Source organism: Silene latifolia, chromosome 11 (genome assembly GCF_048544455.1).
Source record: "Silene latifolia isolate original U9 population chromosome 11, ASM4854445v1, whole genome shotgun sequence".
In the NCBI taxonomy this organism is placed as follows: Eukaryota; Viridiplantae; Streptophyta; class Magnoliopsida; order Caryophyllales; family Caryophyllaceae; genus Silene; species Silene latifolia.
In genome coordinates this window covers 92,930,538-92,949,282 of record NC_133536.1, presented here as the reverse complement: position 1 = coordinate 92,949,282, position 18,745 = coordinate 92,930,538, and positions in this window count along the sequence as shown.

Sequence of the window (18,745 nt, the reverse complement as noted above, 5' to 3'; positions counted from 1 at the left end):
TAGCAACAACAATGGCTACCTACCACACCGTCTCAGGAATAACCAATACCACCGCTTTTAATCACAATATGCAAGACATGCAATAATCCAATAATCCAAAACAATTCAATCCAATAAACACAACATCCAATTAAATGACAAGACACACAAATAATAAGTCCAGTAGAATCGTTATCCTACCTTTTCAGCAAATCCAATTAATTAGCAAAGCAAGTCCAATAAACAATACTCCTCAACAAATCCATCACCTAACGCAAATAATAATACGTAGTATACAAAATTACCAACTATTCTAATTATATAAATAATTAGATTAATTATAAGCCCATTATATCAGTTATATTATTATGTAATTAAATAATATGTAAACCCGTCTTTAAAACAACACAAACTCGCGTCTATGTTACAAATCCAACTACACTCGTGTATACTCGGCTTAGCCGAGTCCAACTATCCATAACAACCCCCAAAACCCGTCACGAACACCAAACCCGGCCACCAACACCACCAACAACCACTCCCAACGTGAGCCACCACTGTCCACAGCCTACCCATGGTCCAAACGCCTACTACAACCACCTCACACGACCACCCTCACCTGCCCTAGCAACACCGCTCAACAATAACAACATACGACACACATCTTTCACACACACTCACCAAAAGGAAACTTAGCCACCAGTGTAGTCACCACTGACCCACGGTGGGACCAGCAGTAGTAGCGGCCCATCAAGGTCCCGGGTCAAGCCGGTCTAGTCACGTATTGGTCAACCCTAGTAACCCAACCTTCAAACGACACCAACACCACCAAATACCACGACACCACATAACTAAACCACCATAAACCACTAGTCAGCCTCCACGGTGGTCCCTTTTGACCCACGGTGGTCCCAACAGTAATGACACCTCACCCGGGTCAGGTCTAGTCAAGCTACGGTGGTCCCAACACCCATCAATTACACGGTTGCAACAATAACCAATAAGCCCCCGTTTTCGCGAAACTCCGCCAACCCTCGCACCAAGTGCAACCTTCAGCCACCCTATGACCACCACTGACACGACTGTCGTAACCCTATCAAAAATAAACCAACCGGCTCTAACTAATATAGCAGAGGTAAGTCGGGTATCGTACTCCACAGGGAGGTGGTCACTATCTACTTGTTATTCAGTCTGTCTACTATCACAAAATGGGGGATTTTGATTTATTTGTTTTGACTAAACTAATGAACTGAAATAAATGCAATAAAAGGAACAACAATGAAAATAGCAAAGATGAAATAAAGATTTGATCAAATAAAGAAAGAGATGCCAGGATGTCGGTTCACCATGATATTACGCAAGTCAGCTAAAGGTAAGGTCAGTCGGTCTGTTGTGAGAAGGGTAGTGGAAAGGTCCTTCCGGTCCGCTATCCGCCCTAGATTTTCCTAAATAGCTTCCGCTCTGATTAGGGTAGTTTATTGTTCATAAGAGGTCTGTTCATTCCAATCTTCCGATTTAGGTCTGAATTTAACCAGTTTACTTAATTCAGTTGTATGCATTCAACCTAATAATTACTATTATATTGCTATAAAACAATTCTCACGACAAAAACCTCCTAAACAAATTAAAGCATCATTGTTTTACTATCATGGCTCCCCTAATCCTAGCAATAAAGCTTTTAGCTACGCATGGCGATAAATAAAACAACAACGATTGATAAAACGATAGCAAACATGGTATAAAGATGATAAACGGTAAATAACATAAACTAAACGAAAGCAATTAAGAAACAAGAGACAAGAAATGAATTGATGCAAAGATAATTAAATTGAATAGGAAAGAGTAAAGATATTACACAAATTGAGATCCGGAAAAAATGAGAACAAAGTAACGTCGAACTGAATGATTCAAGATTAAAAGATTCTCCCTAAACCTAATTAAGTCTTTCCTTTATATAGGAAAGATATTTTATTCCTAAACACGTAACTTAAAATATCAAAATAATAAGTTCACGCAAGAAAATCTCGCGTCAGATAGCAAACTGGTCGATCGAGTACTTTGAAACACCTCGATCGACCATCTTCCAGGCAAAACCTCTCGATCGAGTCCACAAACTACTCGATCGAGGAACACCAATATGCCACCTCTCGATCGAACACAGCAGGGGTTCGATCGAGGTCTTCTCTTCATCATAAAGCTCTCGATTGAGCATATTTGTAACACCCAGGCCCAAACCTAGGGTCGGAGCGGTCACTCACGGTAGCTTGCCAGGCTGTGTACATGGCCCACAGATCAACACGGGTCCTTTCTAGCGCATTTTGTCGTCACTCATGCGCATCCCGGGAACCTTCCCAGGAGGTCACCCATCCTAAGACTACTCTCAGCCAAGCATGCTTAAATGTGGAGTTCTTTCACATGGATAACCAGAAAAGAAAGTGCACTTTGTGATATAAGTTGTACTTTCAATCCCTTTTAAGCACTAGTTAGATTTTAAGCTTATCAATGGACCTCTTCAAGGAGGTACCCCACCCGAATAACGTCTTCGGTTCAGTGGTGTATTATAATATTAGCCAGCAAAACTACTCGATCGAGTCAACTGCCACTAGATCAGCCTTTGGACGTATAATTTAGCTTTCCAAGACGACTTCACGCATCCCGAGACAGTAGGTATTTCCGCTCCAAATCTTCCATCTCCTAAATGCAAGCTAGGGGGACAGTAAAAGGCTCAATTCCGATTCTTCCAGGTCCGTTCCTACAATTAAGTCCAAGCGAACCAAAGTAGAATATTCGGGACATTTCGTAGCCTAAAACTACGGAAATTGCATAGAAATGCGTGCAAATAAGACTTAAAAAGGCTATATAAAATGCACACATCAACCACTATGGTCGACTAACCTCCCCTAAGCCAACCACCCACGTCCGGTCTCAAAACAGTCACGGTAAAGGGGTATAAATAGGTTCCATCGTGTTTAAACAATAAACATGCCCTATCTCGTAATTGCGGCAACCAACCACACGAACTACCACCTTGGTCCACCCAAAGCCACACACCAAGGTCGACGCACCACCCAAGTCCACCCAACACAGGTCCAGTCACGTACAAGGCGAGACAAGGCTGCAAATACCTTATTTATGCACGGTTTAATCAACCCACAACCACCACGTAAAACACAGCAAAACAACTCCCTTCCCGCCGGTCACTCCCTGGTGGTCCACGGTCACGGCTAACCTTACGGTGGTCTACAATGCGAGTTATTTTAATTACCAAATCAATACATTATAATATAAGACGGTCTTATCTTGAGACGATAATATAAGCTGAGTTCTTCCACTTTCTCCCTTCTAAATCTCTCTCTCTCTCTCTCTCTCTCTCTCTTCATTGTGAGATTATGAATTTTATGAGGGAATAAGGTCTCTAATTAGGTCATATTATCTATTTATAGCGATAAGGTAGGTCATATAGAGCGGTATTAAGAAACTATGTAATTATATTATTATTATTATTATTATTATTATTATTATTATTATTATTATTATACAAATACAATTACTATTAGGATGATTGTAAATATTATTGTAAATATTATTATTATTATTATTATTATTATTATTATTATTATTATTATTATTATTATTATTATTATTATTATTATTATTATTATGCTACAAATATTCGGCCCAACTCGTCTTCTCGACTCAACCATTATTTTATTATTAATTAACGTCTTATTTGCAATTATTAATATAAATACCTTTTTAATTAATTATTCGAATTACATTAATTATTCTTATAGATACTTATCAAATTACAGGGTATTACAGGTGTCGTCCTAGCATTATTCTTATTTGATTAGTTAGTTTCCTTAATTTAAGTGAAAAGCGATAAATTTATACTAAGTGTATGAGATTTCTTATACATCACCAATAAATGCATGGTGAAAATATTTTTTCCATTTAATTTTTATGAGTAAGGGTAAGTTAGTCATTAAAGTAATAGTGGTTAGCTAGTTTTATTAATTTAAATAGTCTTTTTAAGGAATTCATTTCGTACGAGGTATAAATAAATATCACCATATAAGATCAAATACCACATTTACTTAGTTACTAAAACCTTTTTTTTTTGGTACGTAATAAATTTTTGCAGTTAGTAAGCTTAGTTGTAGGAAATCTATAAATAGTAAAGATTTCTTTGATATATATATTGAACCGATTTAGATTTTTAATTTAGGAACACATTATTTCAAAATATTTTATTAGTCCATTTTTAATTATTTTAGTTAATTCTGTTTTTATTACTGTTTTTGTGATTAAGTGAACAATTTTTTTTTTTTTTTAAAAAAACATTATCTTTTGGAATATATCAGTTTTGTATTTCATAAAATGTTAAGATTTTATTATATTCATTAACTTATTATAATTATTATTCTCATAAAAAAATATAAGGTTATTTAATAGAAATACTACAAACTATTAGGGTGTTTCACAAAATATTCCAAACTTTAATTTAAATAGCAATATACCAACTATTATACCCCCTTAGCATTTAATAGAATTGTCTCATTTTTAACCTAGGGTAGCAGGTAAACCTAACGAGGGACCCACAACTTCATCTTCTTGCACCCCAACTTTCCTCCATTACTGTTCCTCTTTATACCCGACTTGCTCCGTGTTCAAATTTTTTATACCCAACTTTCCTCAAATACACAACGTTAACTCATGTTTCAGTTACAATGTACACCTCAACTTCATCATTATATTCAACTTTCCTCCTTTTTAACCTAGAGAATGATAATAATGTCATTTTTGTTGTAAAATAAAGATTAGAGATACATTGTAGAGAGAATTAAATAGAATATAAGGGAGAGATAATCGTATTATTATTCCATCATATATATATATATATATATATATATATATATATATATATATATATATATATATATATATATATATATATATATATATATATATATTTGAGAATTGAAGATTAATACCATCATACTATTTAGGGCAGAACATTTAAGGGCAAATTAGTAATTTCACTCCGCCACTATATAAGCCCCTTTTTCTCAGCCAAAACCGTCATTATCTCACAAACTCCTTCTCCCTCTAACTTCTCTCTACTGTACCTCGATTTTCCATTGTTGACCGCGGAAACCCTAGAATTTAGGCGTGATCTCAGTTTATTCTTCTAGTTCTTATCAATTATCATACTATTTCAATCATATTCGTGTTGTCAGGTACGTTATTGTTGTTAATTTCATCTTTTCGTTTTCTATACTTTCAATTTCATGTTGCTTTATTGTTATTTTCAGTTTAATTTCTGTTTTCCCTAAATTCGCTACGTTTTTTTGGATTTCTAGGTTTTTAGCTCTAATCTTCACTTACTCTTCTACTTTTCATCAATTCTCATATTATTTCAATCATAATCCTGATGTCAAGTATGCTATTGTTCTTAATTTCTGCTTTATGTTCTCTTTATTTTGTACTTTCAGCTTTAAATCACATGTTCTTTTATTTTTTGACAAATATTCTCATTTATTAGTCATCTTACTTCCGTTCTTATTATTTTTGTACCTACAAATATTTTATGTGCATCTTAATTCTTATTTCATGTTTTACGTTTTTTTTTGCCCTAAGATTAAGTTTTGAATTGATATTCTTACAAAATATGATTGTTGAGATATGAATTTTCTAATTTAGTAAAAGCTGATGGGTGTGATATGCATGTAGTCTCATTTTGTGCTTTACAGCATGTGTGATATTGTTTTTTAGAATATGTGATATTGTTTAGTGTGACACCCCCATACTCCAAGTGCCTTACCAGGACCACTCAGGTATAGGAACGTCACCATCTCGGTTATCCGAGGCAATGATAATCAAAAGACAATGAAGAAACGTACTTTAAAAAGGTAAAATACTGTTTAAGTGATTACATGTTCCAACTCAAAACTGTTAAATGAAATACAATCCAAAACCAAAACTGTCTACTTGCAAAACTAAACAGCTAAGGACATCGTTTGACACAGCGGAAGACTCTTTTAACTACAAGTGATGACTCATCCCAGCTAGCCCATATGCTTCATATCAAACCTGCTCAACAACTGCTCACCATCCCCGAATGGATCACCACAGTTTTTAAAACAATTAAACGGGGTCAATACTAATTACACGATACAAATACAACGAAACAAATGCCAAACAACTCAATCAACACATCAAACCCCAAACTCCATAATAAATCTCCACACAACTGACTACACACTAAAGTGTGTAGTCCTGCTAGAGTACCCATCGCAACAGGTACTCCACACCGCCAGTGGGGGACCGCAGCCGTACCCACCAAATCCCCGCTCATCAACCACGGAGCGAATAACCCAAGTTTCCTTAATGTGAACATCCCTCCTATGGCGGGTTCCACAGGAGGCGAACCAAGGGCGTGAAGCCACTCCCGCAAGTGACTCCACTCAGCCAGGGACGCGCCCCGATTATCACAGACATAGATGCAATCAACGATCAACAATGTAACCAACAATACAACCAATAATATAACCAACAACCGTCATAACTGCCAACAATATACTTTAACAACAATCACACTGAAACCACCAAACACATCATGTAATTAATACCGAGTAGGGAAACCTTACCTGGAATGCAATCACAAAATCAGACGATCTAGCAGCTGTCTCAAAATCTCTCCTCTATGAACCCTCCTCCTATACATACATGCATATAATTAATACCTTAACCACATAATCATAAAAACCTTCAAATCACCCAATTAGGGTTTAACCAATATTAACAAAATAATATAAAACTTATATGTAAAATTTACCCACGACGCAAGGATCACAACGGTACAAAGAACAATGAAAACCGACACCTCTAGCTCCGGGATTTGCTAATAATGCGGCGAGGATGATTCAACGTAACTCCCAATCTTCTCTTGAAGGTTTTTAAGTTGTAAAAGTGTTTTGAGAAAAGTGACGAAAGCCTTATATACCATTCCCGCATTATTAACAAAACCCGTCAAATATCACCCGTAAAACCACTTACTCGATCGAGTAAGGCACTTACTCGATCGAGTACCACTTACTCGATCGAGGGCCAAGCTTACTCGATCGAGTAGCCTACAGGCAGACTACTGTTTCGTATACAAAACATACTTACTCCACAGAGTAAGCCCCACTCGATAGAGTACCCACAGACTCATAAAACCGTAGTATTACATTTAGCGTGATATGTGTAGATACCCAGTATCTGCTAAGACTCCAACAAACACCCGATGATTATCGGACTACAACATGTTTTGGGATCGCAGCGTTTGATCGACAGTTTGTGTACAAGTTTACGTCGGAAAACTTAAAACGATTTTGAAAACAAAACATTTCAAAACATTTCAAAAATACCTGGAGTGTTTAATGCACAACGACGGGCTCGCAATGACACTAACTAGAGTCAAAACCGACACCGGACCAAAAACCGACTCGAAAATTCAAAATCCCAACTCCAACGACGAGTCAAACCGAGTCAAACACAAAAACCAAAAATATCTCAAGCCTTCTATACTAAGTTTTCCCGGATTCATGTTGGTCAAGTACCAAACATGTGACTACAAAACCTAGGATAGAACAAATCATGATTGCGTTTGTTGTGATAGTGACAACACAACTCGAAGTGCCGCGATTTGGCTCGCGCCTCTTTGAGCAGCCCAGGTGGCCACGTCGCTCAAAACTCACACAACCACTCATTCTCCTATAAATACCCCTCAAATGTCGCCCATTTGAGACTTACGCGAGTGTCCGCCCCCTCTTTTCTCCCTTAAAATTCTCGACTCGACTTCTAAAGTCACAATCCGACGCGTGTTTACGACCTACCGATCGTAAACACGAGCCTTACACATTGTTTGGTACCGTCATCGTGCATTAAATCACTTGTCCGATCACTTTGACCACTACACCATCACTAAACTCTTAAAACACTCTTTTACTTACCAAAACGGTTTTAAACCGAATTTTTTCCGATCAAACAAGTTGTTACACTTACGTCGGTCACTCGCCATAACCAAACATGTAAGTATGAGGGTGTAAAAATCCTCTTTTATTATGTTTTCATTTGTTTCCTGACTCTAACATGCTAAAACATGCATAACATGAACCAAAACATGGAATAAACGAGCCAAAACTGATTTTTGGTCTGAAGCAGAAGCCCCTTAGGTCGCCAAATGGCTCGCGCCTAAATGGGGTACTCAGACCAGAGATCAACCGTGTTTGTTCTCGTCATTTCCTTTAATCCATTTTCATATTTGTAATCGGTTTTTTACCATTTCAAGTATTTTTGAAACCTTTTTGTTTCATTTCACATGTTTTAACCATAAAGCATTTTTCACCCTTGGTTCTTCATACCATGACGGTTAAATTCGTGTTTCGGTGATAATATTTGGTTAATGACATTTAAGAGGTATTTTAAAGCCTTTTATTTCATTTCTTCACATTTTCAAACAAACATATTAGTCACCAACACGAAATCATCCTTGGTTCTACATACCATGCCGGATTTTAACCCGGGTACGATGACGAGTATCAACTAATTACATTCAAAATGGACTTAAAACAATTAGTTCATAATCATTTTCAAAACTATTCATGTCAAGCTTGTCAAATCGGACCCGACACCGAATATTATCAAATAATGATGATTATTCGAGTCTAGTCCTTCAAATCAACAAATGCGGTCTAAACGACCCTTTCAAAATCAAACCGGGTTCAAATACCCATTTTCAACACGTTTCATAACGTTTTCTAAACAGTCAGAACACGGCATACAGCCGTTTGCTAACCCGCGCCTCAAGCAGGCCTTTTCCTCTCATTTTCAAAACCAGAGGGAGGCCCCTTACACCGCCGGCTGGCTCGCGCCTCTTATAGCCGTCTGGTAAAGGGCCTGTTCTCTTCCAGCATTAGTCTAGGACGATCCCGACTCCGGTTAACTCGGATATAGGACGGATCAGATGACTATTCAACCCACATTTGCAAAATGCCTTACTAAGACAAATGGATCATGTTATGCACCCTAAACCTAATACGGTAAATGGATGTTTAATTTCCGTCTTGCATGCAAATCAACCATTAATCCAACTCGACATCTTATACTTGATACTTGGATTAAATCAACCGACTTAGAAAGCTCTCACATGTTAGGTTTAAATCATTGGATGCGCATTCATGCATTTAAACCGTTTTATCAATTTTTGCATTCAACCAACCAAGATCGATCAGTAGAGGCCGCTAAACGCGGGCGGGATTGGGTGTCTGATTAAAGGGCTTCCCAATACGTACCTTCACCTCTTACTCAGAAACTTTGGATAGTGGACGACCTTATCCAGGGCGTACGAGAGTCATTCTAGAGATAGGATGCTAAAGAGGGACGATTTTCTTATCTTTAGTGCCTATGTCAAAACGCTGCTTTGTGCTTCGATTTGACCGAGGTATAAAGTGGAATTGAACGGTTCCGGCATCCCACAAATGCTTGGTGGCGACTCCGAACATCTCTGATCGTTTTGAGACCCTTACTGAGACGAAACCGACCGATCTAAAACGATCCAGTCGAAAGCATTTTTACGCCGCCGAGCGTGGCTTTCAAAAAGACCGCTGCTATTGCCTACAGATCGGCTGGGCAAACGCAGGTGGGCCCATGTCCACAGATTGGCGATTCCGCTGGGGATAACTAGGACACTTACGTCTTTGTGATCCCTAGATGGTGAGACTCGAACGAGGTCTTGGTTGGAATGTATTAATTGATATTACGGTCACGGTCGGGTTCCTTGTCCGGGCCCACAACCTAACCTTTTCGACCAATTGGCTCGTCTCGTCGGCATGAGTTTTCTCATCCCCGCGGTTCGAATCCCGATTGAGTCAAGCATACCATTGACGTTACACATTTCTGTTTCGTCAAAGAGCTTTCATCACTTTCGAGCACGAGGCTAGGGCACCCTCCTTACACATTTTGTTTGGATTGGTATCCCTCTCGCAAATCGGGGTTTGATTGCTTGGTGTGTAACCCACCCTTTTAAGCCAAAACCCGTGTCAGCATGATGCATAATATAATGAAACTGTGAGTGCTTATGTGCTACTTGATCATAAGTCCTTCCGTGTCATTTTCAAACTTTCAAAATCACCTTTTGCGCCGTTATAATGGCCATTTCAAACATCGGTCTTTCACCGACCGCTACACGCCTTTCTAGGCCGTCGTAATGACGATTTTCAAACCCGGTTTTTATAACCATTTCAACACGCCTTTCTAGGCCGTCGTAATGACGATTTTCAAATCCGGTTTTTATAACCATTTCAACACGCCTTTCTAGGCCGTCGTAATGACGATTTTCAAACCCGGTTTTTTATAACCATTTCAACACGCCTTTCTAGGCCGTCGTAATGACGATTTTCAAACCCGGTTTTTATAACCATTTCAACACGCCTTTCTAGGCCGTCGTAATGACGATTTTCAAACCCGGTTTTTATAACCATTTCAACACGCCTTTCTAGGCCGTCGTAATGACGATTTTCAAACCCGTTTTTTATAACCATTTCAACACGCCTTTCTAGGCCGTCGTAATGGCGATTTTCAAACCCGATTTTTTATAACCATTTCAAATCACCTTTTTACGCCGTTATAATCGCCGCGTCTAGACACGGATTTTAACCCGTTTCGCGCCGACAATTGCTCTTTCAAAACCCGAGAAAAGAACACACCCTTTTCTCGAGACACTTTCGAGATCCCGAGGACCATACACCGTCCCCGAGACCTCTTCAAACATTTCAAACCCGATTTTCAAAACATACAATTTTGAATTTCAAAACCGTCTTGGGAAGCGACACACCGTTTTCCGGGCCGGCTCAAGCTCAAACCGTCTTTTGCAAATAAACTTAAGACAACCCTTTTCAACTGATCGACTTGCGGAGATTTCTATCTTCGGAAGCCGCCCATTAAAGCGACAAATGAATCTTTTGAAAATTTCTATTTTCGAAAACTTCAGTCCACCATTCCAATTCCGCCTCGTGTCTATCGAGTCAAAGCAAACGTACTTATGGGTCTTTACTTATGAGTCGTCTCACCACGAGACCCGTCCAATGGCGTCACGCTGTCATGTTGGACTCGTGTCAAAGGTTCGGTCAAACACCGTCACGTCACAAATCGAGTCAGCACCGAGGGACCACGCACGGTCACCCCGTCTTGTTGAGTCGATCTTGGTCTCGTCCTCTGTGTTGTCTACGTTCAGTCTTGGAACCGTGTCGGATTGAGTTTTAATGTGAGCCGTTTTTCTGCCTCAGAGCCATGGCCCCGTCTTCAACTTCGTCTGTCAACCACAACAACAATGATAACAACAGAGATGTCACAACTGATCAGCTAGCCAGCCTGCTTACCGCTCTTAAGGTCACCCTTGATCGCGTCGAGACCCGTATGGATGCCCTAGTGAACAAGGAAGTTGGGGAACATAATACCCCACCTCTGACTGAGACTGAGAAGAGGCTGAAACTCTTGGAAGAACAACTCCTAGCTCGGGGTAACAACATCCACCTTGAAAATAACCGAAGGTTCGAACCTGTTGGGGACCAGTTACCTGACAACTTCACCCTGACTGATGTGCCTAAGTTCAAGGGAGTGGAGGACCCACTCAACCACATCCGTGCTTTCAAAGACTACATGGCCATTAAGGGGGTCAAACAGGAGCTTTTTACCAGGATCTTCCCATCCTCTTTGGAGCCAATTCCTCTCATTTTCAAAACCAGAAGGAGGCCCCTTACACCGCCGGCTGGCTCGAGCCTCTTATAGCCGTCTGGTACAGGGCCTGTTCTCTTCCAGCATTAGTCTAGGACGATCCCGACTCCGGTTAACCCGGATATAGGACGGATCAGATGACTATTCAACCCACATTTGCAAAATGCCTTACTAAGACAAATGGATCATGTTAAGCACCCTAAACCTAATACGGTAAATGGATGTTTAATTTCCGTCTTGCATGCAAATCAACCATTAATCCAACTCGACATCTTATACTTGATACTTGGATTAAATCAACCGACTTAGAAAGCTCTCACATGTTAGGTTTAAATCATTGGATGCGCATTCATGCATTTAAACCGTTTTATCAATTTTTGCATTCAACCAACCAAGATCGATCAGTAGAGGCCACTAAACGCGGGCGGGATTGGGTGTCTGATTAAAGGGCTTCCCAATACGTACCTTCACCTCTTACTCAGAAACTTTGGATAGTGGACGACCTTATCCAGGGCGTACGAGAGTCATTCTAGAGATAGGATGCTAAAGAGGGACGATTTCCTTATCTTTAGTACCTATGTCAAAACGCTGCTTTGTGCTTAGATTTGACCGAGGTATAAAGTGGAATTCGAACGGGTTCCAGGCATCCCACAAATGCTTGGTGGCGACTCCGAACATCTCTAATCGTTTCGAGACCCTTACCGAGACGAAACCGACCGATCTAAAACGATCCGGTCGAAAGCATTTTTACGCCGCCGAGCATGGCTTTCAAAAAGACCGCTGCCATTGCCCACAGATCGGCTTGGCATATGCAGGTGGGCCCATGTCCACAGATTGGCGACTCCGCTGGGGATAACTAGGACACTTACGTCTTTGTGATCCCTAGATGGTGAGACTCGAACGAGGTCTTGGTTGGAATGCATTAATTGATATTACGGTCACGGTCGGGTTCCTTGTCCGGGCCCACAACCTAACCTATTCGACCAATTGGCTCTTCTCGTCGGCGTGAGTTTTCTCCTCCCCGCGGTTCGAATCCCGATTGAGTCAAGCATACCATTGACGTTGCACATTTCTGTTTCGTCAAAAAGCTTTCATCACTTTCGAGCACGAGGCTAGGGCACCCTCCTTACACATTTTGTTTGGATTGGTATCCCTCTCGCAAATCGGGGTTTGATTGCTTGGTGTGTAACCCACCCTTTTAAGCCAAAACCCGTGTCAGCATGATGCATAATATAATGAAACTGTGAGTGCTTATGTGCTACTTGATCATAAGTCCTTCCGTGTCATTTTCAAACTTTCAAAATCACCTTTTGCGCCGTTATAATGGCCATTTCAAACCTCGGTCTTTCGCCGACCGCTACACGCCTTTCTAGGCCGTCGTAATGACGATTTTCAAACCCGGTTTTTATAACCATTTCAACAAGCTTTTCTAGGCCGTCGTAATGACGATTTTCAAACCCGGTTTTTTATAACCATTTCAAATCACCTTTTTACGCCGTTATAATCGCCGCGTCTAGACACGGATTTTAACCCGTTTCGCGCCGACAATGGCTCTTTCAAAACCCGAGAAAAGCACACACCCTTTTCTCGAGACACTTTCGAGATCCCGAGGACCATACACCGTCCCCGAGACCTCTTCAAACATTTCAAACCCGATTTTCAAAACATTCAATTTTGAATTTCAAAACCGTCTTGGGAAGCGACACACCGTTTTCCGAGCCGGCTCAAGCTCAAACCGTCTTTTGCAAATAAACTTAAGACAACCCTTTTCAACTGATCGACTTGCGGAGATTTCTATCTTCAGAAGTCGCCCATTAAAGCGACAAATGAATCTTTTGAAAATTTCTATTTTCGAAAACTTCAGTCCACCATTCCAATTCCGCCTCGTGTCTATTGAGTCAAAGCAAACGTACTTATGGGTCTTTACTTATGAGTCGTCTCACCACGAGACCCGTCCAATGGCGTCACACCGTCATGTTGGACTCGTGTCAAAGGTTCGGTCAAACACCGTCACGTCACAAATCGAGTCAGCACCGAGGGACCACGCACGGTCACCCCGTCTTGTTGAGTCGATCTTGGTCTCGTCCTCTGTGTTGTCTGCGTTCAGTCTAAGAACCGTGTCGGATTGAGTTGTACTGTGAGCCGTTTTTCTGCCTCAGAGCCATGGCCCCGTCTTCAACTTCGTCTGTCAACCACAACAACAATGATAACAACAGAGATGTCACAACTGATCAGCTAGCCAGCCTGCTTACCGCTCTTAAGGTCACCCTGGATCGCGTCGAGACCCGTATCGATGCCCTAGAGAACAAGGAAGTTGGGGAACATAATACCCCACCTCTGACTGAGACTGAGAAGAGGCTGAAACTCTTGGAAGAACAACTCCTAGCCCGGGGTAACAACATCCACCTTGAAAATAACCGAAGGTTCGAACCTGTTGGGGACCAGTTACCTGACAACTTCACCCTGACTGATGTGCCTAAGTTCAAGGGAGTGGAGGACCCACTCAACCACATCCGTGCTTTCAAAGACTACATGGCCATTAAGGGGGTCAAACAGGAGCTTTTTACCAGGATCTTCCCATCCTCTTTGGAGCCAATTCCTCGCCAATGGTACTACTCCTTGGACCCGAAAAACCTTACCACCTGGGATGAGATCGCAGTTGAGTTTGCCAAACAGTATGCCTACAATGTCAAGATCCAGACCAACACCCGTACTCTCGAGGTGTTAACCCAAAACGACAAGGAGGGATTAACCGAGTTCCTAACCCGTTGGAGGAGGGTGAGTACTCAGTTGGTCAGTAAGCCGAGTGAGTCAACTCTGGTGGAAAAATTAGTGAACAACTTCCGCCCGGTTTATGCCAACCTGCTGAGGTATCAAAATATCAAAACTTTTCAAGATCTGCAGATTCTGGGGACACGTATTGAGGACGACCTCCGAAAGGGTGTCTTAGTAAAGACCACAGGCAGGGGTTATCAAGGATCCACCTCAACCGGATCTCGCCCTTACGGTCAGACAAACAAGATTGATGAGGTCAACCTCGTCGAACCGTCTGCCAAGAAAATTGAACGCCCCCAGAGAGTGTTCACCAACATAGGGTCAACTTATGCGAGCGCCTTGAAAAGGCTTATGGACCAAGGGAAGCTACAACCGATCGGGCCCACCCCGGACCTGGCCGACGCCAAGAAATCCCGATTTTGGAACCCCAACGCCTACTGCCAGTATCATCGAGGGAAAGGGCATGATACCGAAAATTGCTTCAAACTCAAGCACCTCATTCAAGACATGATTGAGAAGGGAGATTTGCCTATACCCCCACCAACTAAGCCAAACAACAAGACGAATCCTCACGGGAATTCACGCCATCTCGACGATGAGCCGACCGTAGACTCGCTCTCATCTCATCTTGCCAATTGACGACGAGGTGAATGTTCGGAAAAGGACCTTTCGGATGGAGTGTTCGTATTCGATCTTTGCCACTATGCTCACTATGTTTCAACAAGTTGAAGAGGCCATTGCCAGCCTTTCTGAGAGAATCACCCGACTCGACGACACCTACCGTCGACTCATCTTCAATCCCCCGGCACCACGTCCGAGGGAGGATTCCCCAAGCATTCAAAACTACCCACCCCAGGATGGATTGCTCCCGCGACCATTCTGGCATAGGCCCCACGAAAATCATCCTCAAAATAACCACCTTCACGAGAATTACTCTCAAAATAACCACCCTCAAAAAATCGCCCTCACAAAAATGTTCCCCACAAGAACTACCCACCGAGGAATACCCTTCCGAGGTATCCTTGAGACCCTGAAATTAACGGCATATGGCGGGATTATGTTGAGGATGTCTATGTCGTCCCAGGAAAGGAAAGCGGACGAAGGAAATCGGACATCTCACCCGGTCCGGACGTCCCTATCAGAATCCGAGCAACCCCGCGGTCGTTCCAACAACGAATGACCAAATCGTCCCAGAGGTGGACACTCAACCAAAGGCTCCCGAGAACTCAATCCTGAAACAGCTCCAGAAAGCAAAGGCCGAAATCTCTATCTGGCAATTGATCGCAACGTCTTTTGAGCACCGACAGGCCTTGCTGCAGGCCTTGGGAAAATTAACCGTGCCCTCCACCTCTTCCCCAGAATAAATAGTGGCACACATGACAAGAGACGCCCCTGATCTGAGTAACCCGGTCGTCTTCTCCGACGAGGATATCCCTCTGTTCGGAACCAACCATAACCTGGCCCTGTACATCACTGTGTAATGCCTCCAAAAGAACATACCAATGGTCCTCGTGGATGACGGTTCCGCCGTGAATGTCATTCCTCTCAAAACTGCCCACAGGCTGGGTATTAAGGAATCTGATCTAATCCCAACGAATCAAGGAGTACGCGCGTACGACGACACTCGTCGCAAGGTCGCTGGGCTTATCACTCTAGCCGTCGCAACCGGGCCACTAGAAAGACAAACCAGTTTCCAAGTGGTCGACATCGACGCATCCTTCAACATGCTCCTGGGACGTCCCTGGATTCACGCCGTCAAGGCGGTCACCTCAACGCTTCACCAAAAGATCAGGGTCCCCTTCAACGGGAAAACGATCACGATCCCTGCTTCCCCAATCAAAGAAGTCATGAGAAGAGGGGTAGCCTCCCAAGCCATTGAGGAGGACGACAATGAAATGTGGGGTTTCCAAGCCGTGAACGCCATAACTGATGAACTAACAACCTCTGGATGTGACCCGTTCGCCAGCCTCACGATCAAACGTATCATGATGCGCCAGGGTTATTTCCCGGGTTTGCCGCTCAATCCACTAAAGGACCCATTGCCTCCCCTGAAACAGGCTATGGTCCCCAACATTCCCTTTGGATTGGGGTACGAACCTACTCACGAAGATATCCAGGAGATGAACCTCCTAATCCGGAAACGCAAGAAGCACGGAGTCACCCTCCGTCCCTACCACCTGACTCTCAACGGATACTTTGTCCCCGAGGGAGAGTCTGAACTCTACCACGGCTTTCCGGAGCCTATCTATGACTCTGTGGGGAAGGCTAGATACCCGGGAGTGGAAGTCTTTCAGGACTGCTACTTTATCCCCGACAACATCGAAGCCGCATCAACTGAGTCCAAACCGTCACCATGCCTCGACGGACAAGCTGTCACACTACTCTTTGGGGAAGATAACATCAAACGCCTCGATTATGAGGACATAATCAACATCCCCCTGAAAGACAGTCAGTTCGATCCAACTGCCTTGATCTCCGATACTGACCCGGAGAAAGCCACCCAGGGCTGGAGGAAGACCGTCAAGTGGACCGATCGCTAAGGCCCCATTCTCAAGATCACAACTGGAGAAGGCCCTATGTTCAAGGAGGAAAGTGAAGAAGGATCTGAGCCTGAGTCTGAGTCGGAGTCAGAGTCTGTTATAGCTCATAACACTCCGGATGTCCCAATCAAGGTCCCCTTCCCACTGTTTTATCACAAAGTCGTGGGTGATTCAGAGGCTGAGTCTACTAAGGTCACCCCCACTCCAATGAAAGGTGACAACCTGGAGCCTGTTCCAGGGGCCGCTTCCTCTGTCGTGTCGCCTCTGACCAACCACGAGATGTCTGTCCTTTCCGAGCTTTTTGCTCGTGTCAACTTAATGAACGCTAAGTTTGCTTATGACTCGTCTCATTTTAACTGCAATGCAATTCTGAATGATTATGAGGAATTTGACTTGAGTGACTACCCACCTCACTTAGCCAAAGAACTTGACAAACGGGAAACCAGAACCCCCATCATTGAGGAAACCGAGCCTATTAACGTAGGAACCTACAATACACCTCAAGAACTGATGTGAATACGAATCACCTTGATGAAATAATTCTCGAAACAAGCGACCAAGGCAACCCGGTTCACCAAGCATGGATCGGTTCGAATAATAGTCGAGAAAAATGCATGATCACCCGCCAATGGGAGCATTAGAACCGTGTGGAGCAAGGTCCAACCTCGAAAATGGGCTAGTCCAAGGGCATTGAATAAAGCTCACCTAGTTTTTGTCATAGCCTAGTTTTTTACAAAAGTCTTACCTAGTTTTTGGCTTAGTCTTACCTAGTTCTTCCACATAGCCTAGAACTCACCACAAAGCATTAAAATCTATCCTTGGGCACCAAGGAATTTTGGCCTATATAAAGGCTTGTAGCCCTCATTTGTTCATCATCCAATTTGAAGAAAAAACTTGAGAGTATTCTCTAAAACTTGTCTTATCTTCTTGTGTTGTTACACGAGTGGTTTGGCTTAAGAGGTCGAAACGCGATTTCGCACCTTGCTTGAACGAGGGACGTGATCCTAAGTTTGAGTCGGATTGTTTGACGAGTATCAAACAATTCACCCATTGGCGTAGCTATAGGTCTAGCTACGACAAATATCCTTTCTTGTTCATTCAAAACTCACTACGAATATACGGATTGATCGGGTTGCACCTAGTGTATTCGGGTCCTTCGTCTATTTGCTAGTACAAGTCAAGACTTCCGCTTGCGATTCACATCAATTGTGGTATCAGAGCTTCGGCTCTTGATTTCCACTAATCAAGACGATCCAAGGGTCTTGATTTCTTCGCAAAAAAAAAAAAGACAAAAAAAAAAAAAGTTACTGTTCACGTACTGTTCACGGTACTATTCATCAACAAAAAAAAAAAATGGATCCCAACAATCCTAATCTCCTTCAAAATCTTATAGAAGCACTACAAAACCTTTCGGAAATTGGTGTGAACGGAACACCACGTCGAGGAGAACAAAGTCGAGAAGAATTCAAAGTAAGTGAACTACCCGAGTTTGTGGGAGGCACGGATCCCGAGGATTACCTCGAATGGGAAAGGAAGATTGAACGGATGTTCGAGTTCAAAGACCTGGATGACGAAAAGTGTTGCAAGTACGCCATTCTACGACTAAGTCGTGGAGCCTCCCTGTGGTATGAAGGCTTTAAGGTAAAACGTGCCCGGGCAGGAAAGGAAAAGAT